The 12,638-nt window shown below is 31.8% G+C and overlaps 1 non-coding gene across 1 annotated transcript; it reads right to left on the reverse strand.

Moving 5' to 3' along the window:
* Positions 1-3,452: 3,452 nt before the first annotated feature.
* On the reverse strand, positions 3,453-3,524 carry TRNAH-GUG (transfer RNA histidin (anticodon GUG)). The gene has a single exon. It is a non-coding gene; the product is annotated as a tRNA-His (tRNA).
* Positions 3,525-12,638: the final 9,114 nt, after the last annotated feature.

A 12,638-nucleotide genomic window follows, 5' to 3' on the forward strand; every position in this document is an offset into this window, starting at 1 on the left:
AGAGGTATGTTTAGATTGGGGACAACGTGCTTTTTTTTTTTTTTTATCACCATCAGTTTAGTCTGGTTTGGGTCAATTCTGACCTCAAGTGGTTTCAGCCTCCTCCCGATACTAGTTGCGAGGAATCGAACCATGCTCTTCCCTACCAAATTCAGCGTCAATCACCACTAAACCAACTAACCAATTGTTTAGATTGGGGACAAGGTTTGTGTGACTTACATTCACCAAAGTTATCATAACTTTAATTCTTTCTCTCCCAATTTTATCTATTATTTATTATTTGTTTTTATCCCATAAACCAACAAAGTTGCACGAAACTTACGGTGACTTTCCCGCCAGAAAGTCACCCAAGCCATTTCCTTAGGTCAGTGGTATGGAATAAGATGGGATGAAATGGAATAGGAGGGTAACTAATAGATTCCATCATTTAGATTTATAAATAATGATGGGTTTAAAAGGAATATGATGTAGGGGTGTTCAGAGTGCGATTTGGACAATTTTGACGTAAAAAATTATCTGAACTATGTGAGATATTGGATCGAATTCTAGTGTTAAATTAGGTTTTAGTGTTTAAACTCTAATTTGTTAAGTTAGCTTGTTTATTAAGTTTGCTTGTGTAATGGGTCTTGTGGAAAAAGCTCATTAGTTAGTATGTTAGGTTTTATTATAAATAGCATACTAGTCTCTCATCATTGCATACAGCAAATCCTAATTTAGGGTGAGAGAGGTTATTTGTTATTCTTGTAAACTTGTAATCTTGTTTTCTAAGAGAAAGTAAAAGAATAGCAGTTATAACAAATTCTTGTGTTCTTCTTCCTTGTTCTTTATTCATCCCTTGTTATATACTTTGTTCTTGACATTGAAATCACAACAAATTGGTGCAGTGAACGTGGAGAAGATGCCTTCAACAAAGTATGAGATTGAAAAGTTCACCGGAGTGAACGATTTTGGTCTGTGGCGCTTGAAGATGAAAGCCCTACTGGTTCAGCAGGGTTTCTTGAAAGCGTTGAAGGGAGAGGCAGCCATGAATGCTGAATTAACGGCAGCGGAGAAGACGGCTATGATCGAGAAAGCACACAACACAATTTTGTTGAGCCTTGGTGATAAGGTTCTCAGACAAGTATCAAAGGAGACGACGACATCAGGGTTATGGGTGAAACTTGAACGTTTGTATATGACCAAATCGCTGGTAAATCGACTTTACCTGAAGCAAGCTTTGTATTCATTCAAGATGATTGAAGACAAAGTGTTAGTTGGGTAGTTGGATATGTTCAACAAGCTGATTCTTGATCTTGAAAATATTGATGTGAAGATCGATGATGAAGATCAAGCGCTGTTACTATTGTGCGATTTGCCTCGAACACATGCTCACTTGAAAGAAACTCTCTTCTATGAAAGGGAGTTCCTGACCTTTGAAGAAGTTCAATCAGCCTTGTATTCGAAAGACTTGAACAAACGAAAGGAGCATAAACCTTCGACTGTTGGTGAAGGTTTGGCCTCTAAGGGAAAATTCTTGCGAAAGGAAAGTAAGTTTAACATGAAGAAAGGCAAAAGTCAGCAGAAGTCTTACAGTGGCGAAGCATCTGATATTCGATGCTACCATTATAAGAAGGATGGTCACACAAGAAAGGTGTGTCCTGAACGCCTGAAAGATCATGGAGGTAAGGATAATGGCAATGCAATCATTGTTCAAGATGATTTCGAACCATCTGATGTTCTTGTGGTTTCGAGCAGTGAGTCTAGGAAGGAGTGGATTATGGATTCAGGTTGCACTTGGCACATGACTCCAAACAAAGACTTGTTCGAGGAATTATGTGATAAAGGTGGTGGATCAGTAGTTTCTAAAAGAACATAGCTAAAATGGATGAACGCCACCCTATGAAGTAAAGGGAGGAGCAACTACAAAATGATGAAAGTTAAAACAAACTCAATTGTATAATATTTAAACAACATGCGAGAATTTGAGATTAATTTAAAAATAAATTGTGTTTGGTGGAATCTTTCATTAGTAGTAATAAAATTAAGAAAATTCTATATGGAAAAGATATGATAATTATTAGTTATTTTATTCACTTTTTAATGTATATGTAATAGTCATTTTTTTTATATCCCGTAGAGTTTTAAAAAATAAAATTTCTCTTAAATATATTATTATATTTGCGCTAATTCAATTGCTTTTGATTGAGTTTAACTTTGTGATATAAATATATGTAATATTTTTTTTCGTATTACATATCTTAATTATATTAATGACCATTATTTTTTAAGAAAATAAACAATAATTATTAACTCATTAATTATAATAATGAAAATTGTAACTAATAAATTAATGATTACAATTTTTATTATTGAATGTTTATATACCAAAAACTTTATTGAGTACAATGTTAGAATTATAGATTAATTTTAAAAAAATGCATATATAATTCATTAATAAAATAATATTTTAGTTGAACGTAGTTCAAAATATTAACTTTAATTATATTTTATTTTTTATACAATATCTATAAAATTTAAAAACTATTAGTTTATAATTTTTTATGACGAGCCCATTGAGTTAAGTTTTATAATTTTTATTGACAAAAGATAACAATTGAGGCTTATGGATGGTTAATATCATAATGGTGTCATTATGTATTATTTAAATAATATAATAATGCTTAATTGTTTTAAAATATCATTACTAATTGGAAGAATACTTAATTATTTTAAAATAGGTTTTTATTTCCCATTTAACTATCTTAATTAATATTTTTAATTTTAATTAGAAATTAATTTTATTTTTAATTGATGAAAAACTAATCAGTTTCTACTCTCATTTTAAATTTATAAATGCATAATATATTACCACTATAAAAAAACAAAGGACACATGCAACTGACGCATATATAACCAAATACGTATTAAAAAACAATAGAATAGTATCATACGATAAATGAAAAACATAAAAAGATAAAGCTTATGTTATTATTATTATTTTTTTTGGAATTGACATTATAATTTGTAAATGATACCCATCCATATGTAATATAAATTAAAGTTATTTTTTATTTATCTAAATTGTAGACTATATTTTAAATGAACAAAACTTAGGTACAATTCTTTAGGTGTATTTGTTACTAAGTTTTGTCCATTTTAAATGTTAACTAATCTCTTATATGTATTATGAATCAAATATCTGCTAAATAATTCATAATTCAAATGAGTTATTATTACAAGATCTAATAAATATAAATACATAAAATTTACTCTATTCTTTTATCCTACTATTTTCCGGATTAATTACTCTCTTATGTAAAAAGTTATTTAAATTTAATTACTTATTATATACTATATTTCAATTTTAAAATTGTTATTAAAATTATTTATGGGCTATAAAATAATTTTATATGCAATTAAAAAATTAAATATCAATTAAAATAATTTTAGATTTCACAAAAGATCTCATACTTTGTGGCTGCTGGGATTCGAGCCCAGGTCTCCACGGCCACAACGTGGAATTCTTACCACTAAACTACAGCCACCATGTAATGTATTAATGAACAATATTTTTTAGGCTTTTAAAAGTATTGTCTTAGTTATTATGAATACACCAACCACGATCACGTGTGAATCAATTATGTTTCATTTAATAACTAAAATGTCAATTTTAACATATATACTTGATAAAGTTGATAAGTGGCAAAATAACTTAATGCCCAAGCCCAAGTAGATGTTTGAGAAGAAAAAATGATAGTTGCCTTAAGTTATTTTGATAATTATTAAAGAAAGCATTATTATAATGACTCTAAAAAAAATTTAAAAAGTGATCAAAGTAATCTGACTTTTCAAAGATTTTTTAGTGGAAGTTGTTTCGAAAGTTGTTTAGTGGCCCAAAAAATGGAGGCCCAATAAGTGAATTAAGAAGCTACCACATGAAGGATAAGCTGGTATTTTCCCCTTTGTCGTAGAGTATTCATCACAAGGAAACCAATGTTAATCTCTCAAATCATTCCAACAATTAAACGCATCTCATGTCGTTTCACATGCATGCAGTTACTAACCATATCTCATATTTGAATAGGAGAACACATCACTCTTAAGGTATTTAAATTCTTTCTCATTCAAATTTCATTTCTCACTCTCTTACTGACTTGAGCGTTGAAGTGTTAACCTTGGAGGTCAGTCTCCAATTCACTACATCGGAGGCATCAAACTACTATGAATTAATCATCTACAATCATTATCTAGTTCTAGGGAAAAATAAATATTTATTCAATATCTTTATAATTGTATGTAATTAATAAAAAAAACTCTCAGCAATAAAACATACAAAAAAAAAATTAAAAAATGGGAGAAAGCATTTAAAAATATGCATAATCACTTATTCCATATGCATAATCGATTAAGACTGCAAAAATATGGTGTTTTCTCCTCAAGCTCTAGTGTTTTCACCTCACTCATTCTTCCTCACGCATCTCTCACATTTCATAATTATTTATTCATTCCTACTATTATCAATAAGCTTATTCTAGATTCACTTAGATTTATTTTCTTAAAAATGAATCTGAAGCCATGACCACTTTTCAAAAGTTCAAAGCTTAGGTTGAACTTCAGCATGTTTCTACTGTTAAAGCTTTCAATCTGACTGGGGGTGGTGAATTCATGCCTTTTCACAAGTTGTTATCTGACTTAGGTATTGTCCATAGGATTATCTCCCCTCATACAAAATGGAGTGATTGAAAGAAAGCACATGCACATAGTTGATATGGGCCGTATTCTCCTAAGTCAGGCTTCCCTACCTCTTACCCATTGGAATTATGCATTTTCTACTATTGTCTATCTCATTAATAGACTTCCCTTAGCCCATATTCAAATTCTAATTCCCTACTCAATGCTGTTAAAACTTTAATCTGATTATGCCCTCGTTAGGGGTTTTGGTTGTGCCTATTTTCCCTTACTCAGGCCCTACAACACACACAAGTTAGATTTCAGGTCTCAAGGGTGTCTATTTTTAGGCTACTCCATATCCCATGAAGGCTAAAGATATATAGCTCATGGTGTCAGGATTTACATATCTAAGGATGTTCTTTTTAAATAAACTAAGGTTTCCATAGAAACATTTATTCCCTCTTACTCCATTTGTTTCATCTTAACCTCACTCATATGTGTCTCTTTCATCTCTTCACACCACTCAAGTGGTTTCTCCCCTCTCCTCATACAAATTATATTGGGGCCTTAACTTCTAACTATTCTCCTATTGTTCATAATCTTTCTCTTTCAGATTCAACTTCCTCAAGTTCCCCTTTTATTGCTTCTGGTCCCTTTACTCCTAGTCACTCTAATAACGAGTCAAGCACCTCAAGAGATACTTCCTATGATCCTACTTAGTCTTCTTCTGCTAGTCTCTCAAGGGTCTTTATTTATGGTTCCTCTTCTCTTCATTATATCAACTTTCACACCTCAGACTCCAATTTCAATCCCAATTCTTCATCTTCCTCTTCTAGATCTAGCTCTCTCCTACCTAATGTCATTCATGTCCTACACAGATCTGTTAATCATCATAGTATGCAAACTAGAACCAATAAAGGATTTCACAACCTAGACTGCAACCTAAACTTCTTAATGCCCATCTTGAGCCCACAATTATGAAACAGGCTCTTGCTGATTCCCAATGGAAAGCTACCGGCAGGCACACCATGTTGCCTTCATGCATAATAACAGTTGGTTTCTTGTTCCACTGCCACCTCATAGATAGACCTTTGGTTGAAAATGGGTTTCCAGCTTAAAGAAAATTCTGATGGAATTATAAATAAGTATGAAGCTAGACTAGTTGCCAAGGGGTTTCATAAAAGACAAGGTTTTGACTTTAGTGAAACTTTCTCACATATGTTCAAGTCAATTACCATCAGGATCATTTTATCCACTGCTTTCACTTAGAACTAGTTCATTTAGCAACTTGATGTTAACAACGTATTCCGTAATGGCTTGCTTGATGAACAAGTCTTTGTGGAGTATCCTAACTGTATTGAGGTTTCCAATCCCACTTTGGTGTGCAAGATTAACAAGCTCATAGGTAGTGGTTTGGAAGACTTCATGCATAACTTCTTCAACTGTAGTTCAAAGCTAGCAAATGTGATCCATCATTATTCATTTATTGTTCAAGTGGTCATACAATCTGCCTACTTATTTATGTGGATGTCATTATCATCACAAGTAGCCTCTATTCCCTTTTGCAAACTCTCATCACTAAGCTCAATAAGGTATTCTCTCTCGAGCACCTTGGAGGTTTGAATTACTCTTGGAATTAAAGTCAAACATGGGCCCTCTAATTCCCTTTTCCTCACGTAATCCAAATATATTAGGGATCTTCTTCACAGGACTAATATGCTAGATTTTGAGCTCTATTGCTACTCCCATGCAGTCTACATGTAAACTGACAAAATTTGGCTCAACTGCCATGACTGATCCACACCTCTAAAGGTTTGTAGTTGGAGCATTATAGTATGCTACACTAACCAGGCCAACAATTTCTTACTTTGTGAACAAAATGTGCCAATTTATGACCATCTCTTAGAGGCTCATTGAGTGGTAGTCAAATTCATTTTAAGGTACCTTAAAGGCACAATTTTAGGGAGAAGGTTACTACTGCCAAGCAACTTCATGTCCTTCATATTCCCAGTACAAACCAATGGGCTGATGTGCTCACTAATCCCTTCTCATCCACCAGGTTCCTAGCCCTAAAGCACAAACTCATGGTTGTTGCCTCCTCCCTCTCTGTGTGTGTGTGGTGGGGGGTATTAATCACTACTACAAAACGTATATACAAAAACGCCAAAGTCACCACGGTGACATATCTAAACTGAGGCGCTAATAATTTTTTTATTTTTTAATTAAAAAATGTTAGCATATAATAATGATATATGGTTTAACTGTGATGATAAAATGAAACTTTCATGGATTCGAACCTCATCGCCCTCAAATATTTTATTCCTTTAACATTAAGACACACATTTTCTTTTTATTTTTTTTAAATAAATAATAAAAGGGACATCGCTACGGCCCATATCCTTTGTAGGTAAACCCTTGCACCCATTTTTTCTCTTCTTTGTTATTAGCCATGATTTTTGTTCTTCATACATAAGGTATTATTCTTCTTCCATCTTCTTGATATATAGTTCCTGATTATCTCTTTGTTGCATCATGTTTAATATTCTCTTTTTTTAGATTTATCTTCACGTCCTTAACAGGAATAAAGTACAAGAAGTATGAAGTTATGTTGAAAACTTTGTCCACCTTGTACTTTTTCTTCATAGCTTCACAAACAATGTGAACTTCATACTCTGTTACAGTTCCACGACTTCATGTATATCCATTGATGATGTAAGTTGTTAGTATTTTTATTTTGTTGCATATATTTGTTGTTGAAAAATAAGTTTACGGTTTCACATATTGATAACTTTCATGGTGTCTGTAGACTCAAAACAAGAATAATACATTGTTAAGTCACAAGAAAAGTAAATGAAGAAACAAGAGCAGCAAACTTTATCTAGTTCGAGAAACTACGAGAAGAAATATAAAAATTATGAAACTGATGTGTAAAATTATTACTCCCTATATTTCTTTCCCTAGCTTCACAACCTAGATGAACCTCATAATTGATTCATGTTCTACGTACGATTGGTTTCAATAAATGGTGCATCCTGGAAACACTTTATAATATCTGGTTATGTGGTACGATGATGTTTTGTTGATAATGACTTTTGTATGTTGTTGTTGTTGATTAATGTTCTCAGTACAAGAAGATTAGGTTGAGTTTATTATATTCTGTGTAAATTGTTTGTTTCACTAACCCTCACTTAAAAACATTAATTTAAATTGCATAAATACTTATAATATGCAAATTAAGTTGTATTTGAAAACCAACTTATATTAAACGATATTTTTCTGAAATGCTTGCATCTTATCATTCATTTCATGCTCTTTTACAATTATAATATGGCATAATGACCGGGCTCCTTCAATGCATCGCTATCTTTGATTATAGTTAAATTTCAATAACAACAAGGCATTGGATAGTATGCTTCGTCATCATCACTTATCATTGTAATTTTTATGGTGATCTATCATCATAAAAATTACGATGATAAGTGATGATGACGACGCATATTATCCAATGCCTTGTTGTTATTGAAATTTAATTTTATTCGAAGATAGCGATGTATCGAAAGAGTTAGACCAATAAACCACAATCTATATGTAAAAGAGCATGAAATGAACAATGAGACGCATGCAATCTGAAAAAAAATGGTTTGTTTAAGTTGGTTTTCAAGAATAGTTAATTTTCAGAATATTGACTTCTTCATCACTTTGAATGCTTGTATTTCTTTAGTGAGGTGTTTAAAAAAAATAAGCAATCTACATATTATATAATAAACTCTGGGTACTTTCAACAACGGTTTGTTGTAAATTATTAATTATAATTAATAATATGGGTGTGTTCCAAAATGACAAGGAAAATATGCTAGTGGATTTGAATTTTGAATTTGAAAGTTGGCAACTCTTCATGAAATGTTGCAACCGTTGGTGAACCATGCTGTGGGCCAAAAGTCATAACTGTTGGAAAAGAAATTGTTTCACCAAGGGTCGCTACCTTGTGAAACAATATCAGCATGGCCTATAAAATCATAACTTTGGATTCAGAATTCTTAATCAGAAAAATTGCAAATCCACTAGAATAATTCCAGAGCACTCTTCGCTACATTCGAGTTTTCGCCGGTCTTGCGCAAACTCGAGAAGGCTGAATTATCCTGGGTATTCCTGCGTAGAAACTCCAAGACAAATCGGGAGTGCTTGAAATACTATAAGGAAAGTGATTTCGTTCACGATTCTAGCCTCGATTCCATTCGGTTTAAATTGATTTTCTAACAATCTTATAGTATATTCAATAATGACTGTCGAGGCTTCAGTTTCAAGCATCAAGAAGACAAGAGAAAATCCAAATAAAAAGACTAACGACAATCAATATTTTAATCCGGGTAAGTCTTGTTAATCTTTTGAAATTAAGAAAAAAAAATGCATTGTTCTTGTTACTGGAATCAGTACAGAGTTAAATCAAGTTTTTTGTTTTGGATGGATATTATATATTGATTACCGAATGATATTTAATATATAATATATATGACTCTAGAAAATTCTTCATATATACAATGTTTATAAATGATGGATTATGGTGTTTATTGTACTGTTTCAACCATACACCGTACTGATTCAGCCATATCCTTGAATTTCTATACAAGTACTTTATATACGAGTACTTCCTTGAATTTCTATCACAATGCAATCTGATTCTAAAATATATGTTTAAATGATATTGATTACAGAAATATTACCTTTCCAATATATATCGGTAATTGCTAGAACTTCAATGCTACGAATCATTTTACACATTAATTCTATTTTAGTGAAGGCTTTATAAATGATACTGTTATTTTTTAAATGTTTCTTTATGTGTGCATGTTTTGGTTTTGGTGTTGGTGATTAGAAATATTTCTACTTTAAATTATACATCACGTACCGACTCGAAAAAATTATGAAGGTGTTATTTTATTTGAAACAAATATTATAATTATATGTAAGTGGATATACTTACTAATGAAAATTTTGAAGTACCGTAACCCGGTGGTATGAATTTTGTTAAAGTGTCGTAATAAACATTATTTAATTTATTTAAGTAGAGTAAATTTGTTCGCATAATTATTCTGTTGGTATCTGCAGTTTTGGTAAACATGTAGTACAACAGTAAGCGTAACATGATATTGGTGTAACTACTTTAATTGCCATGGGAATACAATTGAAATTAAAATCTTGTGTTTACACTATGAATTTTGCTAATAATTTTTCATACATATTACTGTACACTGTATTTTAGAATTATTATCAAAGTGAAATTTGTTAATCATTAAAATGGACAAATTAATTAAAGTTTATGATTTCAAAATCATAACTTTGATTTGGATGTATGTGTTCAATGAGATTTATTATTATAAGACTTATAAAGATCATTAAAAAATGGATCATGACTTATATAATTTTATGAATTTGGAGGAGTCGAATATAACTATTGAATTTCGAGATGTGGAATTTGAGAATCATATCGCGGAGGATAAGGAATTCAAGATTCCCACAAATGAAAATCTCGTGAGGAAGGTTCTCTACGGATTTATTGAAAAATAAATCGAAAGTTCGTCAATGATTGTTGAAAATACAAATCGAACTTAGAATAAGCAGAAAGTCCAAAATGCTAAGGATCTAAAATCGAACAAAATCGCTTTTCGACTTATTTCTCTTGTGTAGAAGGAATTAGTGAGAGATTTGTTCGTAAGATTCCTATTACTCTTCAAGTGGAAGATGGTACTAAGAGTTACAAGGAATAACTTTAAAGGACTCATCCTTTTGGCATGATGTTATCCAAGAAGAAATGGATTTGAGTATGTTAAATCATACTTGGGAATTTGTCGATCTACCCATTGGATGCAAGTGTTTGTTTAGAAAGAAGTATCATAGTGATGGTACATTAAACATCTACGAAGATAGATGATTAACCAAGGGTTTTAGACAAAATGAATGTGTTAATTATTTTAACACATATGTACTAGAAGGAAGCACAACGAAATTTATAATTTTGTTTGCTTTGACTTCCTAGCATGACCTTATGATTCATCAAAAAGGGTGTCAAAACGACATTCCTAAATGAATATCTCGATGAGGAGATTTACATAAAAAAAATCATAAGGTTATGTGCTTCTTGGTAATGAACAACTAGTGTACAAGCTTGTTAAATCCTTGTATGAATTAAAACAAGCACCGAAACAATGACATTAAAAGTGTGACTTTGTCATTGTAAGATTCTCCGATTAAGGAGGAACCACACAAGTTAGGGGGAGAATTTTCAATATTTTCAAAACAAGAATTCAAAGAGTTTGTCATCATCAAAAAGGGGGAGATTGTGAAGAATACATCTTATATTTAGTTTTGATGAAGACAAAGGTTATCAAATAAGAAAAGGATCTAAAGTGTCATGTACATCAATGTTGTGGTTGATCAAGAAGGTTGAACATAGAAGTTCAAGAGAAGATTTAAGAGAAGTGAACATAACTAAGGTACTCATTGCAATTCATACTATTTATTTTAAATTGCTCATAATTTTATCTCTCACTTCATCTAAAAACCTTCTTGCATTATCATGCATGATTATCTAAAAATCTTCTTCATCTACATCTTGTGACAAGTGTTTGTGCACAAAGTTGTGTGAGAATATTGTGATATTCTTTTGTCTCTATGTTGATTACATGTTGATCATTAACGAGATTAGTTGAATCTTAGAAACAAAGAGGTTTCTTGATTCCACATTCAAGATGGAAAATCTTGAAATAGTGGACACTCTTTTTGATCAAAGTAAAGCGAAAGAGTGGGGTTTAAAGACATATTGAGAAAACTTCCACATTCAAGATGAAAGATCTTGGACTAATTGACACTCTTTTGGAGATCAAAGTAATGCGAAAATAGTGGGGGTTATGAACTTAGTCAAACATACTTTGTTGAGAAAGTTCTTGATAAGTTCAAACCGTCAATTTGATCTTGGTGTCAAAATAATGATGGAAGAGCTGTGGATGGATTAGAAAATGCAAGTGAAATTGGTTATCTAATGTAATGTATTAGACCCGACATAGCATTTGCAATTAGTAAATGAGTAAATTTACTAGCAATCCAAATGGTGAGCATTGGAAGGCCATCACAAGGATTTTTCGATCACAAGTATTTTTGATCACAAGGATTTTGATTATCTTTTAAAAATCAAAGTCTAGACCTCCATTATGGTAGGTTTCCTGCCATATTAGAAGGATATACCAATATGAGTTGGATATCGAGTGTTGGAGATCATATACTTACACTAGTTGGTGGTGAGATTTCTTGGGAAGATCAAGAAATAAAGATGCAACACTCTTTTGACCATGGATCCAGAGTATATGGATCTCGCTTCCACTGGTCAAAGAAGTTGAATGATTGAAGGACTTTCTGTTGGAAGTTCCATTGGCTAAAGATGATGTTTCAAAGGTGTAAGTGTAAAATGAAAAATATAGGCACTAAGGCCTTAGATATTCTTTCGTGAGAAAATTGATTAAAGATGTAATCATTTAATTCACATATATACGATTGATCTATAATTTGAATGTTTCATTTACTAAACTACTGGCCAGGGATTTAGTAAAGACAACCTCAAGAGGTGTGAGGTTGAAACTCCTTGAATAAGTGTTCCAACAATGATAGCAACCCAATCTGAAGTTAATACATCTTAACCTAAGATTCAATGGGTAACAACAAGTCGTTGATTTGGAAGTTGGTGCAACATTTTGTGACAATGTTGACTATTACATAATTGAGGGTTGAGTTTCTTTAAAAACTCTTAATGAAGTTTTATATCGAGGAGGATATGTATCTCAAGAAATAGATACAAATGAAACTTCACCTATATGAATTTCGAGATGGTGCCGTCTTAAAGTGAGAGTTGGAGTTTCTCTCATGAAAAATTCATGAAAACAGGAAAAGCACATGGCCATAAATAGTGTTAGGCGAGATATTTAGGCGAAGAACCTTTA

Source organism: Vicia villosa, linkage group LG2 (genome assembly GCF_029867415.1).
Source record: "Vicia villosa cultivar HV-30 ecotype Madison, WI linkage group LG2, Vvil1.0, whole genome shotgun sequence".
NCBI classification, from domain to species: domain Eukaryota; kingdom Viridiplantae; phylum Streptophyta; class Magnoliopsida; order Fabales; family Fabaceae; genus Vicia; species Vicia villosa.